The sequence below is a fragment of the Lissotriton vulgaris genome, unplaced genomic scaffold (assembly GCF_964263255.1).
Source record: "Lissotriton vulgaris unplaced genomic scaffold, aLisVul1.2 SCAFFOLD_2331, whole genome shotgun sequence".
NCBI lineage: Eukaryota > Metazoa > Chordata > Amphibia > Caudata > Salamandridae > Lissotriton > Lissotriton vulgaris.
In genome coordinates this window covers 295328-317406 of record NW_028251738.1, presented here as the reverse complement: position 1 = coordinate 317406, position 22079 = coordinate 295328, and the positions used below count along the sequence as shown (strand labels likewise).

The window sequence follows — 22079 nt, the reverse complement described above, 5'->3', positions numbered from 1 at the left end:
ACATGGAGCCGTTGGGGTACACGTTAGGGGACACACTCGACCATAAAAATTTCATTTACCTCAGAAGCCATCTTGCTTTTAACGATTATCTTGTCCATTTTGCGGAATCCATTTTGCATTTCTATCGGCCATTTTGTTTACCACGTGCGCGCCATGTGCTCTGTCCTACCTTCCTGTTAACGGCTCCTGAAATCTGCCAAGAGACGAGATATATTTAGTCATTCCTGTTTCGCACATGCTCAGTTGAGCTTACAGCTGTCCCCAACTTATAACTGTCAGGATGTGACCACCAAAATTAGTAACTGTTAAGCCCCTTCCACTTGTTGACTGTACACTCTCTGTATGACCTTATATGTACCTAAAACCCAGCATTTGTACTTGTACCGCCTTCATTTGAGCCCCTGTGTGGGTATAAAAGGACCAAGCTCCTTCCAGTCAGTGTGCTACTTCATACATTACCGAAGGGTGTTGTGTGAATGTAGTTCCACTTCATGAGGTTTAATAAACTCTGTATTTTCTATTCCAGTTTCTGTGCCAAATTCTTCCTATTGGTCTGAGGACTCTGTGCAGAGAAGGGAGGATCCCTTGCACCGGTAGGCCTAGCTGAGGGTCACCACCACAGCGGCAATCCAGGAGGCCACAGAGCTAACCATTTTGCCCCAGGATTGGCGACACGCGGAAATAGTGTTATTTCTCAAGCCTGGCCGACCTCCTGACGATCCCTCCTCTTGGGGAATGTCCTTGCGGATCGCCTACGGGCGTGTGTCGCAGATCTGATACATCCCGACCAGTGGGGTTTCATGCCTCAAAGCGCTACCCGCCACAATATCCACAGGGTACATAACGCTTTGGCAGCGGCCCCAGCACTTCATCGATATTGACAAAGCTTTCGGCTCGCTGAGCTGGGTGTACCTCTTCCAATTGCTCAAAGCAATCAATTTTGGGCCGCGCTTCATTGCGTATGTGTGCCTGCTCTACACCAACCTAAGAATTATTAGTTACTGGACAAAGACTTTCGCTGAGCCTAAGTGCAAAACCGCAACAAGGTCAGTGTGTGTCTATAATTTCAAGGTTGAGCGATAAACACTCATGGTGGGGAGAAATCACAAGCTCCTTTAACTGAGAGGAAGAGTTATTGTAAGTACCCCTCATAAATGGACCAGTGCTCCTGGCCCCGGTCGGGCGCGTACAGGGCAGAGGACCTTGCCTTAGGCGACCATCAGCACGCCCGCTGCGCGTCCGTCCCGTGGCCAATAAATAGTGAGATGGCAGGGTGGCAGAAAAGACTGCAACGCTAACCGTCCCTGTGCGTGGCTCTAAAATGGTGGCACGCACAGTAAAGACCTGATTGCAGGTAAGAGGAGTTTAACACACTCCTATGAACATAAAACACAAGTATCAGTTAAAATACAATTTAAACAAATATCTCCTCGTTCCTAGTATAGCAGGAAACTAGGTTATATATTTAAAAAGAATCCCCCTCATTACCAAACAACATGAGAGTGACAAGCAATTAGGAAAGAATGCCCAAAATAGCAGAGAAACCTTTCAGGCGCTGCACGTTTGTCCCGTGGCCATTAAATAGTGAGATGGCAGGGCGGCAAAAAAGACTGCAACGCTAACTGCCCCTGTGCGTGGCTATAAAATGGTGGCGCGCACAGTAAAGATGTGATTGCAGGTAAGAGGAGTTTAACACACTCCTAAAACACAAGTATCAGTTAAAATACAATTTAAACAAATATCCCCTTGTTCCTAGTACAGCAGGAAAATAGGTTATATATTTAAAAAGAATCCCCCTCGTTCCCAGACAACATGAGAGTGACATGCAGTTAGCAAAGAATGCCAAAATAGCGGAGCAACCTTTCATGCTGTGCATTATTCCGCGGTCTAGTGGTTGGTCTAAAATCGTAGTCTTTTTTCTTTTTTTTTTTTTTCGTAGCCCAATTGGGCATCGACTTCCCACTCTTTGGTGTTCTTCCCTTTTTTTTTTTTTTTAAGAAACTCCAGATATGTCTCTTTTAAAGAGATTGATTGTATATTGTCTTTGTATTCCCTCCTCCTCCTGTTTCATCTTTCTGGCGGAGGTGGGTGGGTTCGATAGTGAATCCAGAAAGATCTTCAAAATGCAAAACAACACCGACAGGTAAGAAACTATTCGTTTAGCAGCGTGAAAATTTCTGGATTCACAATGCTGTGCATAGGTTTCGTACCGGATTGTTATGTTTGTGACGGCTGGGTGGAAGATGAGTGTTGGTTGTTGAATATATGTTGTGCTTCCTTGCTCATTTGTATATCCACACAGTAGTGCTTAGTGAACGTGTGCACTGAAGTCCATGTAGCCGCCAGGCATATGTCTTGGATGGGTGTGTTAGACAGGAAGGCTATTGTTGCTCCCTTTTTCCTGGTAGAGTGGGTCCGTGCCCCTCCACGTAGTTTTGGCCTGCCTGCTTGTGGAAAAATTGTATAGTTTGTGCGATCCTTCGTGCAATGGTACCCTTCGTTACTGGTCTTACCATGAAACTGCTTGCGAAGGACACAAAGAACTGCTTTGTTTTCCTGTGCTCCTTAGTTCTTTCCATGTAATGCATTACTGCCTTTCTAGCGTCTAGAGTGTGCACTGCTCTCTCCGCGCTTGTGGATGGTTTCTGAAAGAAACTTGGTATCTGTATTGTTTGCTTCATGTGAAACTTTGACACCACCTTTGGCATAAAGTGTGGGTCCGTTCTCATTACCACCCTGTCATTGTGTATTTGAATGTAGGTTTCTTGTAGTGTTAGCGCTTGCAGCTCACTTACCCTGCGTAGCGAGGTGATTGCTACTAGAAAGGCTGTTTTCATTGTGAGCATTTGTAGTGATGCCTTATGGATAGGTTCAAAAGACGCCTTCATAAGCTCTGTTAGGACTAAATTAAGGTTCCATGCCGGTGGCTGCATCCTTTTTAGATGGGCGATCCTTTTAGCCCCTTCCAGGAATCTCTTTACTACTTGGGATGTAAAGAAGCTCTTTCCCGTCTCTCCTCTTGTGTAGGCTAGTATCGCTGCTAGGCGCACTCTCAGCGAGGTAGAGCTTAGGTTCGCTTTTAGCAGGTGTGTTAAATATTGTAGCACAGTTTATTCCTTGGTCATCGTCTTTTGTAGTTTTTTCCTGATGCACCATTTTTGGAATCTTTTCCATTTCACCACATAGCACCTCTGTGTGGTAGGTCTCCTTGCCTCCTGTAGCACCCGCAGTGTACTCTCTGGGAGTTTCAGGTGTGCAAACTCTATATCTTCAGGAGTCATGTAGCTAGGCAGAGGCTCCCTGGCTCTGGGTGAAGTACCTCCCCGTTTTGCATGGAGAGCAAGTCTTTTCTTTTTGCGAACTTGTGAGGTGGTCCCTGCGACATCTCCACTATTTGTGAGAACCAGGACTGCCTGGCCCACTGTGGTGCCACCAGAATCAGTGTCATGTTGCTGGTTCTGCATTTGTTGAGTACCCTGTGTATCAGTGGTATCGGGGGAAAAGCGTAGGCAAATGTTTTTGACCAGCTTATCCATGGGGCATTCCCCTGGGATTGTTCCCCTGGTTGCCTGCATGCGAAGTGTTGGCATTTTGCATTCTGGTGTGTTGCAAACAGGTCTATTTTTGGTGTCCCCCACTTCCTGAATAGCTTCTGCGTCTCTTGTGCATTGAGCTCCCACTCGTGGGACGCTAATGTCTGCCTGCTGAGCCTGTCTGCCTCCATGTTGTCCTTTCCTGGTAGGTGTATAGCCAGGAGGTCTAGTTGAAGTGGGATGGCCCATCTCCATATATCCTGCACTAGGTTGGATAGTGCGACTGATTGTGTTCCTCCCTGCTTGTTGATGTAGAACATTGTTGTTGTGTTGTCGGTTTGTATCAACACTCTCTGCTTGTACAGTTGTTTCTGGAAGGCTTTTAGGGCAAGGAACACCGTCTTTAGTTCTAGGTAGTTGATGTGCTTGATCGCATCTGTTGGAGTCCACAGACCCCGCACCTTGAGCTGGCTCATGTGGCTCCCCATCCCCTCTGGGATGCATCTGTGGTGATGGTCCCTGTTGGGTTTAGTGGTGTTAAAGGCTTCAGTTTTATAATATTCTCCTAGTTCCACCACGCTATCTCCTCTTGCACTCGTGTGTTACGACCACTAGATCTTCCCAACTCCCTGTAGCTTGTGACCATTGCTGTTGGAGCCATTCCTGGAATGGTCTCATGTGGAGTCGTATATTGGGGACTAGGTATATGCAGGACGCCGTCATTCCCATGATCTTGCTCACTGTCCTCACTGTCAGAGCTCGCCCCTTCTGGTATTGACATGTCTCCTTCAGCAGGGCAAGTGTTCTCTTGTCGCTGGGGAACACCTTGCACTGTATGGTGTTGATCTGTGCGCCTAGGAAGATCTTCACTTGTTCTGGTTCCATTGATGATTTCCCCCAGTGTATTGAGAATCCTAGTTCTGTCAGCGTCTCTGTGACCCGCTGTGCATGTCTTTGGCATTGTTTGTAGGAACTTGCTTTTATTAGCCAGTTGTCGGGGTAGGGGTATACATGAATCCCTTCCCTTCTTAGGTGCGCTGCTACTGCTGCGAGGCACTTGGTGAAGACCTTTGGTGCGGACTTTAGTCCGAAGGCCAGGGATGTGAACTGGTAGTGCGCTTCGTCGATGGCAAATCTCAGTAGATGTTTGTGTTGTCTGTTCATGGGAATGTGTAGGTAGGCATCTTTGAGGTCTATGGTGGACATGAAGTCTCCGTCCCTTATCTGAGGGATAACTTCTTGTAGGGATGTCATTTTGAATTTTTGAGTTTTTATGTATTGGTTCAGGAACTGTAGATCCAGGATGGGTCTTAATGTTTCGTCCACTTTTAGCACGAGGAAGTAGTTTGAGTACACTCCCTTGTTTCTTTCTTTGAATGGTACTGTTTCTATCTCCTCCTTGTGGAGCAGTTCTTGTGCTTCTTCTAGGAGTAGCGCTAGTTCTTTTACAGAGCGTGCCTTTCTTTTTGGCTTCCTGTTTGGAAGCTTCTTTTCCAGTTCTATGCAATATCTGAACTGTATGATGTTCAGTATCCATTTATCTGTCGTTTTTTTCTTCCACTCCTGGAAGAAGTGTTTTAGTCTGCCTCCTACTGGTGTTACATGTTTGTTGATCCCTGATTTTAGTTCATGTAAAGCTTTTTTACTTATTTTGTTGTGCCCCCCCCTCGAGGTGTTCTGTGGGTGGGCACGTTTCGTGGAGCGGAATCACTTTGAGGTAGGTTGCTTGCCCCCTCTTCTTGTTTGTCCTCGTCCATTGGCTCTCCCGCGCATGGACTGGACCCTGGGCTGGTATTGCCAGTTTGCTGCTGCTGGCCCTGCTGAGCATGGTTGTTGTGAGGAAATATAAATTTTACGGTCAAGTAATGTTCCCTAGCGTGTACCCCACCGACTCCATGTACCAGCTTAAAGTGCATGTAACTTCCCTCCTGTGCCAGCTATGAAGACGCAAATACATTTGCGTCCACCGTTAACATGTCCTCTTTCAGACCCACTCTGAATGGGTTAAATAGTCCGTTCCTAAGTATGCCATGCCAACGTCTTTTTGTAGTGTACTTTACACGTTTTTCAGCTCTGGCAAAGTAGGCCCTGAATTCTGCCATCGAGCCTTTTTCTCTTGGCTTTCTGACTCTGAAAGCATCAGCCCCGGCAGCCTCTGTATTCGTGACCTCTGTCCTACTCCCTGTGCGGCCCATGGCGCTTAGCTCAGCCTGCTGCCTGCCAAGACTGACTACAACCTTCGAATTATCTGTTCCGCTCCTCGAAAATACATTCCTGCCTACTAGTTTAAGTAAACACCCTCCCAGCTGCAGAGCACGAGGGCCGGCCTACTGTCTCCGTGCAAGTAATTCATAGCCTCTGTTACCATGCTCCCAGGGAAGGCCCATGCCCCCACGCTTCTCATGCAGACACTTAGGCGCTTATACACGCACTCTCAGTCAGTATAGAATAGCTTCTGCCCCAGAGACCTTTCCCTCTAGATAATATGGTTCCCAAACATCAGATATCAGATATGATAGAAGTACGAGTTGATCTGACATGCCAGACTTCTGTCTCTTTCCGCTAGTGTAAATGTCAAGTCCCCTGCACCCTCCAGTTTCCACGTCAATCACACGTCATGCAGCTGCGCGCGCATCCAAGCTCCAGTTTTCTGCTGACATTGCAACATTCTGCTTTGTGCCACCCCTTTGTGACACCTACCTGTGACGTTTCTAGCGCACACCTCTAGTTCACGCCTAGTCCACGCCTTCTGATTACGTACTAGCAACACGTGGATGCTGTTATCTTGTTTCTCTCAGCTGTTACGCCTACTATATTGCTTTCTATGACATGAATTAAGTATATAAGCTATGTATTGTCAATAAAATATTGCTCTATCCCTTCCTGGACCCTGTGTGGTGCCAGGAACCTGATATCCAGTTCCGGAACAATTCCTTTTTAAGGAATAAAACCCCTAAGAACTCTAACACCACGGACTCTGTTTTCTTTCTTTCCGATTGAGTTACTATTGATTAAGTACTTACCTGCATAGAAATTAAGATGGTAAATTAAATATTTACGACATTTTGGCGCCCGAACAGGGACCCCTCCCCCACCCCACGCGCCGGTTGGTGCGTTGCAAGCTCTGTCCCCTGCCATCAGTTAGATGGAAACTACGCGTACTGGCAGGATTTCCTGTATCTCCCTCTGGCCCACGGAGGTGACGAAGACTGCAATCAGCGCCCAGACGAGGCGGTGAGGAGTGCGGAGGATCCCGACCAGAGCCTAGCCGAAAGAAGCAAGGTCCGAGGTGTTAAGAGGCCCACCAGTTTCCGAAGTATCCATGTGTCGAGTCGAGTCGAGTCCAGTCGAGTTTTCCGAGGCCTTCAGTTTCCGTGCTTCCCGGTGAGTACCATTGCTGGGACGTATCAAGACGGGTTTGGGTACACAAGTCCGGTCTGCACTGTTTTTAGACAGTGTATCTGTACTGTTTAGCAGTACATCAGTTATTAAAGTTTTTGCATTGTCTCTGACAGTGTATCTGTGCTGTTTAGCAGTACATCTGGTATAAGGGGTAGTCATATATGTCTCAAATGTCTTTTCATGTGATTAATGTCGTGGTATGAGTGTGACTGTTTTTTTATGTGCATTATTGTGTTCTTGTATAACTAGCTGAATTCAGTATTAAGTAGTTAGGATTGAGCATTCAGTATTAAGTAAACAAGATGCCGTTCTTCAACACGTTAAAGCAGATAGGAACTAGGAAAGGGATACTAGAGGAAGAAATTCCTATCCCCCCTAGGGACACTCCAGGAAATTTTATGTACAACAAGCATGGCCTAGACGCCATATTGTATCTAGATTTATGGGCCGATTATACTAAACATCTAGACTAGAGACACAGATGGCCTGTTACCGGAACATGGGATGCCGAGTGCATCATGAAGGTAGAGGAAGCACTATGGAAAAAGAAAGCCAGACAATCTCAGAAAGACGCCATAGAGTTTTGGCGTAAGGAATCACATAAGCGTGCTGAAAAAGCACTCCATAGAGAAGACAGACTCAAAGAATCAGATAAAGCCCAAGAAAACGAATTAGTTACTGAAGGGATCCGAGTAAAAACAGAGCAAGTAGACCGCGCACGAAACAATCTCGTAAACGGTATGTATCTCGTGGCCGAGGGTTCGCCTGAGACCACATCAGAAATACCGAAAAATCTGCCGCCACCATTGGTTCCAACTAAAGTAAATCACAAGACCACTAAAGATATATTCCTGAATTCCTATCTAGAGGATGTAGCACCCGCTTACACCAACCCGCCTGTCCGTGTCTCGCCTACTGACGGTGACGGAGGTGGCAACCCGCCACAACTGCAACCAGGTTTCCCCGTTCGACCGACTATTCCTCCACCTCCACCACTTCCCGTACCTAAAGTTGATCTACCGAAACCGCTTCTACCTGACCCTACTCAAAGACAAATTCAAGTACAGATACAGACTCCACAGAGGGATAATGTTCAAGCTTCCGCCTCAGGAAGTGCGATGGGGGGTCTTCGGACGCCGCCATTAACACACAGATTACACCTTAGGGATATACAGAGTCCTCTCACGTTCAAATCACCCCGTCTCGACATACTCAAAGAACCGCTTGCAGTTTGCAGATATGATCCAGTACCCGGCAAAGATGATAGAATGATGATGGCATCACTACGGTTACGATCCGCCACTGACTACCTGCTGCTATTTGCAGGAATGAAAGAGCACCTAGATAGAATATATCACTTTGTTCAGACTGGGAAAGACCCTGAAAGTATTAAGGATGCCATGGCGCATCAGAAAGTTGACACTCAAGCACATATACTACGTTTTTTTATAAACTGCCTAATAAGAGAACGAGACAGGCCTGAAACAGAACAGGAGGATGAATTAAATGCACTCAACAAGTGGGGTCAAAATATATCTGATGGAAAACATGATAAGGGAACTTGCATAGCCAGTATGTACAAGAAAATAAGAAAAGCAGTGATAGAAATACACGAAAAAGAGAAAGAAAAGGCCTCCTCCGAGGAGGAAGAAGAACCCGAAGAATCAGAAAGGACTACAGATACGATAGCGTATGTAGGTAAGGGAACTTACCTTAGGAAAAGCATTCGTCCAGAAAGCAAGAGAGTTTTTCTCTCTGGCTTAACAAACCCGAATTCTCCTGAACATCGGTTCCAGGAGACCGATAAAAGACTTCGAGACCGAATAGGGTACCACGTACTCAATTCTATGGATGAGCAAGAACTAGCCCGGTCAGCGATATTATGGGCTGACAATCCAGACATATACAATGATGACACCGTAGCACAGACATTCTTGAACCTTTCCCCAGACGAGCAGAAATTAGCAGGTGTATACATGATGCAGCACCTTCTCACGTTATACAGAAACCAACATTCTGATCCAGGTCCCTTACACGATACGTTAGAAGCACTACTCACGGATAGATGGAGAGGTCTAAGTACCAAGTTAATACAAATAATTCTAGAACAGCGACACAGATATAACACTTTCGTAAGCTCCGAATATGTTCCCGCTCCGCCCCCAGAAAGAAAAATGTATCATATGGAGCGTCTGCATGGTCTTGAAAGTCAGAACCCCTTACGAGAAGTACATCCAGTTATGGGTACCGATCATACCTTAAAACGTGTGTATGTACACACGCCTCTGACCAAGTTAGAACTGTTAGAAATGAAGAAACTAGTACCGTGCCATGATAAAGACCCTGCAGGTTTTCACAGAGAGCTTAAAGACATGTTACTGATGGGGGATTACACATATGAAGATATCATGAAAATGTTAAAAGTACTGCTGCCCACGGGCATCTACGAGAAACTCAAGGAAAAAGAGTGGGAGGTAGGAGACAAAAAGATTGTATGGGCAGAAATAGAAGACGAAGAGAACAAACGTGTCCCAGGGGTAGGCCTTGGGGAGAGAACTAAAGCATTACCAGGTTTGATAGTACAGGTTCTGCCAAGATTACTGACAACTAGAAAGGAAGACTGGGATGCAATTTCAGCATGTAAACAGAAACCAGATGAAGATACTAGTGACTTCTATTCAAGATTCGAGAAATGTTTCATTATTAACAGTGGTCTTAAACCAAGTAGCGAGTCGTACCCGCATCTTTTTGTATCAAAATTAGTCGAGAATTCCCTGTTAGCAGTCAAAAACCGTGTATACAAGGTCGAGAGTACATGGCAAGCAAATACGCCATCACAGATGTTGCAAATGTTACAGTATCATCAGAACAGAATCAGAGAAGAACAGGACCATGAACAGAAACGTATGAAAGACACGAAAATGAAAATGTTAGTGGCCCAATCAGTTCCAGCAGACAGCCAGAGAAAGGGTACGACCCAGACAGGTCACGCCGCAGCTCCCGTTAAAGGGACATGCAACTATTGCAAACAGCCAGGTCACTACGTACATGAATGCCCAGTTCTGAAACACAATATAGCAACAGGTAAAACTAAAGAAAGGCCGCATCCACCAAGACAAGACCAGGCCCAACAACAGACCTCACAGAATGCACAGCATACGCATGCTTCATCTCATACAGCACAGACGGTAGCGGTACCACAGCCACAGCCCATTGCCGCGACTCAGCAAGTTTCCCAACAGATGTACCAGTATGCCCAATCTGCTTACCCCGATTACCCACGATACACATGAAACAGCCTAGAGAGGGAATTTGGCTTGCCTCTTATTGAGATTCCTGTAGATCAAGAGGGTCCTTATATACACAGTCAAGTATTGGGAAAAGACAGAAAGTTTTTAATAGATACAGGGGCAAGCCGCACAACAATCAGCCATAACGAAGTCCCAGGGGCACCCCTCTCAGGCTCACAGAATGTTTCCCTTGGTTTTTCAGGACAGCCTATTGTAAATGAAGTATCAGAACCAGTTCCCCTGGCTGTGGGTCCATTATCACGTATTACAGACTTGTTACTTACGAAATCATGTCCAGAAAATCTGTTAGGTATCAAAACGCTGAAGGCTCTAGGAGCCATAATATGCTGTTCCCCGGAGGGAGTTAGACTCTTTCTGCGGGATTTCAAGGGCCATTATGTATTACGAGAGTTTGATGTCAGATTGAAAAATGTACCAGATCACTTGTGGGCAAAAGGCCCAACTGATGTAGGTTGTATGCATATCACACCATACCGTGTTACACTGAAATCAGGTGCTGTGTTACCCCGAATCAGACAATACAAGTTACCACCCGATGCTGTAGTGGCTTTACTGAAAATCATTGAAGAGCTCATTGCCCAAGGAGTGGTCGTAGAGACCGACTCCAATATCTGTAATTCCCCTATCATTCCAATTCTTAAACGTACTGATCCCAATGCACCGCCAGTATATCGGCTGGTGATTGATCTGAGAGAACTGAATAAATGCATCGTTCCACAGTACCCTGTGGTTCCCGATATCTCTTCCCTATTGACTGCTATTGATTCTGAAGCAACGTTCTTTACTGTAATTGACCTCAAGAACGCCTTCTTTAGTGTACCGATTGATCCAGAGAGCCAATATCTCTTCGGATTCAGTTTAAATGGACGAAGTTTCAAATTTTCCCGCGCACCTCAAGGATTCACAGAAAGCCCCAGCATCTATAGCCAAGCACTGAAAAGACAACTAGATTGTATTCAAATGCCAGTTAACACCGCTTTACTGCAATACGTCGATGATCTGCTGATCACCGCACGAAGTGAGCCCGAATGTGAACAAGCATCACTGACAGTTTTACATTTTCTGGCCGACAAGGGACACAAGGTGTCTCCTTCGAAGCTACAATTCTGTGTTCAGCAAGTTGTGTACTTGGGTCACTTGCTGTCCAAAGTGGGGAGACAGCTCACTCCCGATCGCATTCAGTTAATTGTAAATATGCCACGACCCCAGACACAAAAGGAAGTGCGGGCCTTTATAGGCCTCACCTCGTACTGCAGACAATGGATTCCTCAATATGCATTTCTAGCTAAACCACTCATTCAGTTAACAACACAGGAGGCAGCAACTTCGACTGTCCTCCCTTGGACTCAGGAACACACACAAGCCTTTGAAGAATTAAAGAAAGTTTTATGCAAAGCACCAGTTTTAGCGACACCATGTTACAGCAAACCTTTTACACTTTTCGTTACAGAACGTGATGGTACAGCATTGTCTGTCCTCACCCAAGATCAAGCAGGTTCATATAAGCCTTGCGCTTATTTTTCAAGTACATTGGATTCAGTAGCCCAGGCACTCCCTGCGTGCTTGAAGTCCGTAGCAGCGACCGCTTTAGCAATCAGACAGAGCGACTCAATTGTTTTAGGACATCAATTAACAGTACAAGTTCCACATTCTGTAGAGGTTCTTTTAAACAGAACCCAGACTCAGCACCTGACTATAGCACGACTGACAGGTTATGAATTAACGCTATTCCAACCACACATAGAAATCAGACGCTGCAGCATTCTGAACCCCGCAACATTGTTACCTTCCATTACGACAGATCCAGCTCCGCATGATTGTATAGAGATCATTAATGCAGTAACAAAGCCTCGACGAGACTTAACAGATGTTCCACTGACAAATCCAGACCTGACACTTTATGTGGATGGTTCATGTATGAGAACAAGTACAGGAGAATTAGTGGCCGCGTATGCCGTGACCACTGAAACTGAAGTTAAAGAAACATATCGTATTGACACACTGTCCGCTCAAGCGGCAGAGCTTATTGCTCTGACCCGAGCCTGTATACTAGCCAAGAACAGAAATGTTAACATATACACTGACTCCCGTTATGCGTTCGGAGTTGTACACGACTTCGGAATGTTATGGCAAGAACGAGGTTTCTTGACCTCTCATGGTGCCAAGATCCGACACGGTCCCCTCATTCAAGCACTGTTAGAAGCAATACATCTGCCTTCAGGCATATCCGTCATAAAGTGTAAAGCACATACTAAAGTTACAGATTCTGTTTCCCAGGGTAACGACCTGGCAGACCAGACAGCAAAACATACAGCATTGACTCACACTCAGACAACTGATGTGACAAAGACAATAGTACCGACACATTGTATGACAGTCAGGGATCCCGCACTAGATGTAATTGATATTCAGACACATGCTACCTCAGATGAAATAAAGAAATGGACTGAACTAGGAGGGATCCAGACAGATCAAGGTTGGATGACGAAGGGAAAATCTACATGGTTTCTCCCCGACTCTATGGTTCAAGTCATAATAAATACAGCACATAGTCCAGCACATCTAGGAGAGAAAGCGATGTTAGACAGTTTACACAATCTCTGGCACAATAAACACTTACGAGCAGCAGCAAAACAGAAAGTGCGTACTTGCATGATCTGTTGTCAGTTCAATCCAGGTAAAAGTGTCCCTGTAGAGCAAGGTGGATTTCATCCTCCTGATCACCCTTTTGAAGTCCTCCAGATGGATTATATCCAGATGGACCGTTGTCGAGGATTCAAATATGTCCTCGTAGTTGTTTGTGCACTTTCCCGTTGGACCGAAGCATATCCAGTCCCAGATTACACTGCTCCGACCACTGCCAGGCAGCTGGTTCGTGAATTCTTCCCACGGTACGGCTTGCCTCGTGTCGTGCACTCAGATAACGGACAGCCATTCTCATCCGAATTAATGAAACAGGTTTCCTTGCTGCTAGGATATCAGTGGAAATTCCATTGTGTCCGACATCCCGAAGCCGCAGGCCTTGTAGAAAGGCATAATCAGACATTAAAGATCCGCCTTGCTAAAATATGTCAAGAGAAAGGGGTCGACTGGATAGTCGCCCTGCCAGTAGCACTGTTCTACATGAGAATGGTTGCCCACTCGAGATCAGGACTATCCCCGTACGAAGTGGTTTTTGGCAGACCACCGAATATGTGGGGGACGCCCATTCCTAAGAAAATTACTGATGTTGATTGTAACATGTTGACAGATTACCTTGCCTCCTTGATGTCTGCACTCCAATCATGTCGTTCACAGGTTGCCGCAGCTTTTCCTGACAACACTGATGTAAAGCCGCATGATGTCCGTCCTGGCGACCTGGTCTTAATTAGGAACTTTGACAGGAAAAGTCCGCTGGAGCCCCGCTGGAAAGCACCGAAGACCGTTCTTCTTACTACAAGGACTGCAGTGAAAGTGGAGGGCAGAAAGGGGTGGATCCACACGAGCCATATTAAAAAATACAACGAACTGAAACCAGACCCAGACTCGTCCACCCCTCCCAAAGACTGTATCGAATCTAGTGACTTTAAAGTTTCAGAACGAGAAAAAACTCCCCAAGAAGAATATAAGTTAAAGCTCCGATCTAGCAAGTCAGACAGTTTAATTGTTTAAGTCCTCCCCTAGGTGAATCGGTTAAATAGTTTCTGACATGTACCCCCTAGATCGAGATAGAGAGAGAGAGAGACAATTCAAGAAACGTACATATTGCAAATCATTGCGCAGTCACTGTATAGTGACATTATTAATTATGTTTTTTCTAAGTATTCTGATTATTATTGCAAGTATACTGCTTCCTCTCTACTACCCTATTTTCAAGCGTGAACAATCTGCTTACAATGTTTCTGCTGAACATTCTTTTAGCAAATTACCTCCACATGAACTTTCCTACAGACTCGCGGTGCGCAACAACACATTCATTAGTATATTACATCATTCTCATCAGACTAATAATGCTACAAATTGCTGGATATGTGGCCGACTCCCTCCCTACCAGAAATACAAGGGAGTTCTGCCCCTCTTTCCGTACCCGTTCACCCACAATGGTTTCTGTGGAGCCTGGTTTAGAATAATAAATTCCGTAGATCCTGATATTGCTGTTTACAAAGGGAGCTGGGTTTGGGGAAACTTGAACTTAGTTCTGCTTAAATCCTGTTATCCTGACAAGAAGGGACTCCCCACTAGAATAGGAACTGATCTAGAAAATGAAGTATATGGATTAGGTAATTATACAATTAACCTTATGATTCTTACTGTTGAATCCGAAGCTGCACCAGTTCTGCCCGCTATGTCAGTATTACCAGTCACTGGTGAATTATGTGTCAGTAAGAAAGGTTCAGTACACTTAGGTCATAGTAAATGTACTACTGTGGTCGAATTCAGTGATCAAGGCAAGTCTTCTTTTAGAGCTACCCGTCATTCCTACTTTGTTTGTGGTCATACCGCATACATACGCTTACCTCCAGATTGGGATGGTACCTGTTACATTGCATTCCTTCTGCCACCTGTTTTTCTAGCTCCTCCTGATTATCACAGAAATACGAATCTAGTAAAGAATAGACTCCGAAGAGGTCTCCCGATTGTCGACTATACTGAAACGGCATGGGAGCAGTACACAGATTTCAATAAAGGATTCTTTTTCTTCACAGGCCCCGTCCAAAATAGTAAGCTAATACGCAGATTAACTAGAACACTTGAAGCAGTAGTGAATGAAACTGCCTCCGCCCTGGGTAACTTAACAGAGGAGCAGTCCGCCATGCGGGTTGTTGTCCTTCAAAATCGTCTTGTTATTGACGTCATCTTGGCAGACAGAGGCGGAGCTTGTAAGGTCATCGGGTCAAGTTGCTGTATTTTCATCCCAGAAAACGCGCCAACAGTATATCAAGCCATTACACGTCTTCATAAAATTGCAAATCTGATACATCAGAATCCAGGCACCTGGACTTGGTCCGGTTGGTTCTGGACAACGTTAACAGCTTGGGGATGGAAGATCCTATCCTTCCTAGGCATTGCCCTCGTCATAGTATTCAGTTGTTGTCTGTGCCTACAGTGTGGGCCAGCGATTTGTGGACTGTGTGCCACATCGTGCATTGAACATTCCAGTTTTCTCTCAAAACGTGAAAGAAAGAAAGATGAGCGAATAATGTTACAAGAACAGACTGATCGATTCATGAGGATCGATATATCATGAAGGGTCCGTAGGGAACAAGGAGGGAATGAGGAAATATAAATTTTACGGTCAAGTAATGTTCCCTAGCGTGTACCCCACCGACTCCATGTACCAGCTTAAAGTGCATGTAACTTCCCTCCTGTGCCAGCTATGAAGACGCAAATACATTTGCGTCCACCGTTAACATGTCCTCTTTCAGACCCACTCTGAATGGGTTAAATAGTCCGTTCCTAAGTATGCCATGCCAACGTCTTTTTGTAGTGTACTTTACACGTTTTTCAGCTCTGGCAAAGTAGGCCCTGAATTCTGCCATCGAGCCTTTTTCTCTTGGCTTTCTGACTCTGAAAGCATCAGCCCCGGCAGCCTCTGTATTCGTGACCTCTGTCCTACTCCCTGTGCGGCCCATGGCGCTTAGCTCAGCCTGCTGCCTGCCAAGACTGACTACAACCTTCGAATTATCTGTTCCGCTCCTCGAAAATACATTCCTGCCTACTAGTTTAAGTAAACACCCTCCCAGCTGCAGAGCACGAGGGCCGGCCTACTGTCTCCGTGCAAGTAATTCATAGCCTCTGTTACCATGCTCCCAGGGAAGGCCCATGCCCCCACGCTTCTCATGCAGACACTTAGGCGCTTATACACGCACTCTCAGTCAGTATAGAATAGCTTCTGCCCCAGAGACCTTTCCCTCTAGATAATATGGTTCCCAAACATCAGATATCAGATATGATAGAAGTACGAGTTGATCTGACATGCCAGACTTCTGTCTCTTTCCGCTAGTGTAAATGTCAAGTCCCCTGCACCCTCCAGTTTCCACGTCAATCACACGTCATGCAGCTGCGCGCGCATCCAAGCTCCAGTTTTCTGCTGACATTGCAACATTCTGCTTTGTGCCACCCCTTTGTGACACCTACCTGTGACGTTTCTAGCGCACACCTCTAGTTCACGCCTAGTCCACGCCTTCTGATTACGTACTAGCAACACGTGGATGCTGTTATCTTGTTTCTCTCAGCTGTTACGCCTACTATATTGCTTTCTATGACATGAATTAAGTATATAAGCTATGTATTGTCAATAAAATATTGCTCTATCCCTTCCTGGACCCTGTGTGGTGCCAGGAACCTGATATCCAGTTCCGGAACAATTCCTTTTTAAGGAATAAAACCCCTAAGAACTCTAACACCACAGACTCTGTTTTCTTTCTTTCCGATTGAGTTACTATTGATTAAGTACTTACCTGCATAGAAATTAAGATGGTAAATTAAATATTTACGACAGTTGCCCTGGTGGTTCTGCTGGAATGTCTGATGTGATGTTCCCGGCTGGTCCCCCCCCTTACATTTGGTCTCTGTGTCTGCGTGCCTCTTCTCTTTCCTCTGAATTGCAAAGCCCCCATGGACCTTGCAGTTTCCTTTTCCTTTTTTAGTGGAGTCAGTTTCTCATCCACTGGTGCTCCGAACAGGGTTTCTCCATTGAAGGGAGTGTTCAAAATGTTATTCTGGACTTCTGGCTTGAAACCTGAGATCCTCAGCCAGGCATGTCTTCTTTCTGTGACCCCAATCATCATGAGCCTGCTGGGTGGGTCTGTCGCATCCAGAGCTGATTAGGCATGAGTTTGCCATGTTCTTGCCTTCCTCCTCCAGGTGTGTTGATCTCGGTTGGCATTGCTCAGGGAGGTGTTTGAGTAGCTGTCCAATCTCCTCCCAATGCTGGTACGCCTGTTGAGTAGGGCATTAGAGTTGGCAATGCGCCAGTGGACTGCTGCATTCCTCTCTATTTTCCTTCCAGTGAGGTGTATCCTCTTACTCTCCTTGTCTGGTGGTGGGCCCGAGTTTGTGGGAACGTTGGCCCTCTTTCTCGCTGTTGCTGCAATGATGGAGTCAGCCGGGAAGGTTCCCTGGATGTATGGTGGATCCTTAGAGGAGTGTTTGTATTTCTTCTCTGTCCTAGACGTGACTGACCTGCAGCTTGATGGCTCCTTGAATGCTTCCCCTCCCTGGTCCAGGACACTTGGGAGCATGGGGAGGAATTGAGTCCTAGTTTCTGTTGGAAGCAGTGTCTAACAGGAATCAGGCTTTTGGTTTTTCTTCCTCCAGTTTCACCCCATATGCTGTTGCCGCATTCCTGATGACCATATTGTAGATGCTAATGTCATCTGGCAGCAAAGGCCTCAAAGGATACGTATCTAGGGCCTCATCCAGGCTTTCGGCGTTGAGGTCCTGCCAATCCAGGTCAGGTGCCACGGAGGATGCAAAGCCCAAACTTGTTTGCTGGTCTTCCTCGCCTTCCCCTCGTAATAGTGTAGGACCTCTTCCTCTTGGTGTTCTTGGGGGTCTGGAGTTTTCGGCGGCTCTTCGGCGACGAACTCCTCTTCGTCCTCGACCTCGACGATGGTCGTCTGTTTTGACGGGATGGTGAACCTCTTCATCTGTTTGTCGAACTCCCTTTTCCTTTGCAGGGTGTTGTCCATTTCGGCCTCGAGCCTTCTCTTCCTCTCCATCTCAGCGGCCTATTTGGCGTCGAGGGTTTCGGAAGATCTCTTCGATGTCAAAGTTGCTTTTGGGTCCTTTTCCTTCGGCGTTGAGCGTGCCTTTTCGGGGATGTGCTTCGACGACCTAGGCTTGTCTTGGGATTTCGCCGACTGGGAGTCCTCTTCCAAGGATCAGCTGGGCTGTTTGTTTCTGGATGCAGCAGCGTCCGTCGAATATTTTGGCGCCAGTGCTCCTTTTGAGGACTTCGACTCTGTTTTTCGAGAGTCTGACTCAGATTTTAGAGAGTCTGTCTTGGTCGTAGGGGTCGACGTCTCTCTTACCTCCTTTGTTGTTTTCTCATCGGTCTCTACGATATGTAGTCATCTGGTACCTCGGCGATGTTGTCCTCTTCCCCACTGGAGAGGCCCAAGTCTCGGAGCGACAGAGGTTGACCTTGGCCTTACATGTTGTAGTTGGCTCTCCTCTGTCTCTCTCTTACCCTGAGCATCTTCGGGGTAAAAACAGAGCAGGCGTTGCAATCCTTGCTCTCGTGGTCGACCGGCAGGCAGAGGTTGCAAACCGGATGCTGGTCCTTCTGCGCGTACTTGTGGTGGCAATTGCGGCAGAATTTGAAAGGTGTTTTGTCCATTCCTGCGCTCAAGGGCCCCCCTGTGTGCGCATTCTCCGTTGGACGTTGAAGTTTTCAATGTTCTCCTTCCTCTTCGTCGTCCCGGTTCAGTGGTCTTGCTCTGGAGATGCATTCTCCAAATCTTTTTCATGGTTTTCGGTCTTTTTCCTCTTCTTTTCTCCAAAAAAACTCTGGAAACTCACGGTGACGATCCAGATCCAACGGCGGAAAAAAGAATCTGAAGATGGCGCCCAAAGGTGGGAGCTTCTGAAGGAAGCGTGCCGACGTCACAGGAAGGACACCAAAGGGTGGGACATTGACGCCCACCTGGGATACGAAAAAAAAAGAAAAAAAAGACTACGATTCCAGACCCAACCACTAGACCGCGGAATAATGCACAGCATAGTGAATCCAGAAAGATTCACACTGCAAACTTATGAGACAATTTCAGGGATTCTTTTTCTGTAGCTCATGATCCACGCTAAAATTAAGACCTATAAAACAGTAGATGCGTCAGCCAGAAATTGACTAAAACACTGCTCCTGATAATTGGGGATTTGTGAGCACCACATTTTCCAGCTTCAGCAGGACAAATGATAGCTAACGGCCTGAGTTGCAGGCTTTCTTCCCTGCCTCTCACCCCTTGCCCGCTATCCCACATCATCACTTCAGTCTTAAAACCAGCTCTCTGTACTTCCTAAAATAAAAAAACATAAGCTCCCACATGTTGCCCCCTATTTTACAGCAATGGTGCTCAGAGTCCTAATGCTATCAAGTAAAATAATCCTCCATGTTCCTGTCTAAAGTATGACAGTCATAACTGTGATGCAGGCCCCCCGACCCTTGGACCCCTGTGCTGCAGCACCTGCTTTAATAATGATGGCTGCTGGCTTGCAAAGCAGATAGCGATCCATGTCCTTTATAAAGAACATGGCCCCATCTTGTCCCACGCCTCTCCCGAGCATCTCTCTGAGGCACAAACTAAGGCAGCTCCTCAGATTACACTTTTTGTCTCCAGTGGGCCACGCCTTCAAGGTTACGTTCCTGTAACCATTTTTTTGTTGTGAATTTCTAAAGTTTTTAAAATTCTATTTCCTATCTATAATGTCCCTGCAACCTTTGTTTTTTCAGTGAATATATAAATATATATTACCTACTGGCAGTTGCCAGTAGGTAGTTATAGTTAGGACCAAGTGTCCATGGGATAAGCGTTTTTTAACTTGGCTATATCTTTGGCGCGTTTCCTAAAAAAGTGGCAAGTTGGGTTTGTTGTGCATGGAGAGTTTCAGGGTGGTACAACAAGCAGGGGCGAGAAAAAGCAGGGAAGGGGGGGGGGGGAGTGCATTTCCGATGTTAATTCCCATAGAGACTTTCAACACAAAAACAGCTCAAACCGTTGGATGGCTTTACACCAAATTTGGCAGAAAGGTAGCTTTTGGTTCGCAGATCATGCTTTCAGTTATTTGGTGTAAATCCATTCAGCAGCTTTGGAGATATTAAAGGAAATCTAAATTTGTAATCTAGGGTTGCGAAGCCTTCGCATATAATGATAACGTCATGCAGACCTCCGTTTGGCCGCCAACACTTCAACCAGGCAGTGTTGGCAGCCATCTTGGGACTTGGCTTTAGCCAAATCCCAAAACAAAAGGGAGCGGGTATGAATACCCTCACACACTAGCCTTGGTTCTGGGTCCCATATGGACCCCGCCAGGGCAAAAAGCTATTTTTTTATAAACATTTTGCCACAAAATCACAAACATTTGAGGCGGCATCCAAATGCGGCGGCATCCACACGCCCACGGCGTCCCGGGGCTTATTTTTATTTTATAAAATGAGGGGAACCTATGGGCGGGCCCCTTCCTAGGGCTCCTCCTCCACCTTATGTTGGAAATTCTGACCCAAGGATGGTAGGATGCTTGAACCATGCTGCCTCGGGTTCCCTTGCCTCCACACTCTGTTGGAAGTTCTGACCCAACGAGGTAGGATGCTTCAACCCTGCTGTCTCTAGTTCTTCTCCTTTCAGACTCTGTTCGAATTCTCCGAGGTAGGATGTTTGAGCAGTGCCTCCTCTGGTTCCTTCACTTGCAGCCTCGATCGGAAGTGCCCAGCCCCGGAGGTAATATCCTTAAGCTGTGTTCGTCTACCTCTAGCCTCCTCCGTTGGATGTTCTTACCCCTGTAGGAAGCAGGATAGATTTAAACAAAGGAAGCGCTGCACTGCCTCTCCAGTAGGCGCTTGTTATTGCTGTTGGCCGGATCGGATTGGCTGCCAACTTTTCCAATCAGAAAGTGTTGGCAGCCATCTTGTGACTTAATTGAACCGAGTCAGAAAAAAAAGGTGGCGAGAGAGGGGGCCACATGCAGCCCGGAGCTGCTGACCTGGACATGGTGAGAGACAGAGGGGGCCACATGCAACTCGGATCTGCTGACCTGACCATGGCGAGAGAAAGAGGGACCCCATGCAGCCCAGAGCTTCTAACCTGACCATGGTGGGAGACGGAGGGACCCCATGCAGCCCGGAGCTGCTAACTTGACCATGGTGGGAGACGGAGGGGGCCCCATGCAGCCCGGGGCTGCTGACCTGACCATGGTGAGAGACACGGGGCCCATTGCAGCCCGGGGCTGCTGACCTGGCCATTGTGAGAGACCACGACTGAGGGGGTCGCATGCAACACGGAGCTACTGACCTGACCAAGGCGAGAGACAAAGGGGGCCACATGTAGCCCAGAGCTGTTAACCTGACCATGGTGAGAGACACGGGGGCCACATGCAGCCCAGAGCTGCTGACCTGACCATGGCAAGAGACTGAGGGGGCCACATGCAGCCCGGAGCTTCTGACCAGACCATGGCAAGAGACTGAGGGGGTCACATGCAGCCCAGAGCTGCTAACCCGACCATGGCGAAAGACTGAGGGGTCATGCACATTCAAACAGACTCTGTTTGAAAAACCCAAGGTGCACTGTTCACAAGCCCTATTAGGTGCTCTGTACAATCCTATTGCATCTAGAAAAACTCAAAACATATTTGTGCTAAAGTCATCCGTTAATTACAGCGTGTTGGTTATCAACATTCAAACAAGTAATCCAATGCTACTCATCAAGAAACCTTCAAACAGTGTTGCATTGTAAATAAAAAATCAATAAAAATTTGCAAAATAACAAAAGTGCAAAAAAACACAGAAAACTGTTGATTTTTTGATTTCTTTGTATTGTAGTAGTTCTCTTTTCTTAATTCTTCATAATGCGAAGCTTCAACAGAAAGACCAGTGGCTCCCAATGGTGTAATCACCTTTGTCAGGGGAACACTGAAAAATATATGTAGATACAGTCGCTATTCTTCAATATATATATACACTTTTAAAGCTAAATCAACCAAAATAGTGTTCGAAAGCATTGTTCAAAAGAAACGTGATAGGTTACACCAGCTCAAAATGATGCATGTAATCAACCACCAGTGTGGTTCAATTGCCTATTTACAAATGTGCATGCTCGAGAACGGTGCTGTTTTAAAGGCAACACGTGAAAAGTATAAG

At 46.3% G+C, this 22079-nt stretch overlaps 1 protein-coding gene across 1 annotated transcript in view; it reads right to left on the bottom strand.

Annotated features, from left to right (window-relative positions):
- Positions 1 to 22079, bottom strand: part of LOC147662783 (uncharacterized) — a 49206-nt gene that overhangs the window by 26646 nt on the left and 481 nt on the right. The window lies entirely within an intron of this gene.